Genomic DNA, 808 nt, shown 5'->3' on the forward strand with positions numbered 1-808 from the left:
TTGCCATTCGGCTCCTTGGCATATTCAGAAATGCCACAGCACAAACCCATTCATATCTGTGTAAGCCCCAGCAGGGCTCTCACGTTGAGCATTCCTCTGCCAAGTCTCCTAAGCAGGTAGATAATGCTGAAGCATTGCTGCTAGATAAAGCTCTGTACAAAGTGTAGCTGGAAATAGAGCTTCCATAATAACTCCCTGCCTAGACTGCCAGTTCAATTCCCTTTCCTATCTAGACGGATATTTTCTACTCCACAAGCATTGCCCTCCTTGCTAGTCCAAGGGGGAACCCTATCAATTTATCCTCAATTTTGTCTCAATTTACAGAATGTTGTGCCCCTTAAGGACCACTTAAGTAATCCCTGGAGGAGGGAACTGTGCCCTCAACACAATGAATTAGCCACTGGGACTGCTGAAGGCAGAGGGGAAGAGTCTGAACAAGACACTTAGGAAGTACCATGCTCCCATATTGCTTGATGTACTGATTTAAGCGACCCCCTCCCTGCAGAGGAGAAAATTGAGCCACTGTGTGCTGTAGTCTGCATGGTGTTCTAGACACTATGCTACAGGAGAAATTAAAAAGAAAAGGCACCACATCCTCCAGTCGCTGTGTTTCATAGAAGCATAGAATGGTTTAGGTTGGAAAAGCCCTTTAAGTTCAGCAAGCCCAACCATTACCCTACCCCTGCCATCCCACCCCCAAACCCTGGCCCTCAGCATCGCCTCTGCCCGGCTGTTAAATCCCCCCAGGGCTGGGGACTCGACCCCTTCCCTGGGCAGCCCCTTCCAGTGCCTGACAGCCCCACGGGGA

Source organism: Egretta garzetta, unplaced genomic scaffold (genome assembly GCF_000687185.1).
Source record: "Egretta garzetta isolate BGI_Z169 unplaced genomic scaffold, ASM68718v1 scaffold323, whole genome shotgun sequence".
NCBI lineage: Eukaryota > Metazoa > Chordata > Aves > Pelecaniformes > Ardeidae > Egretta > Egretta garzetta.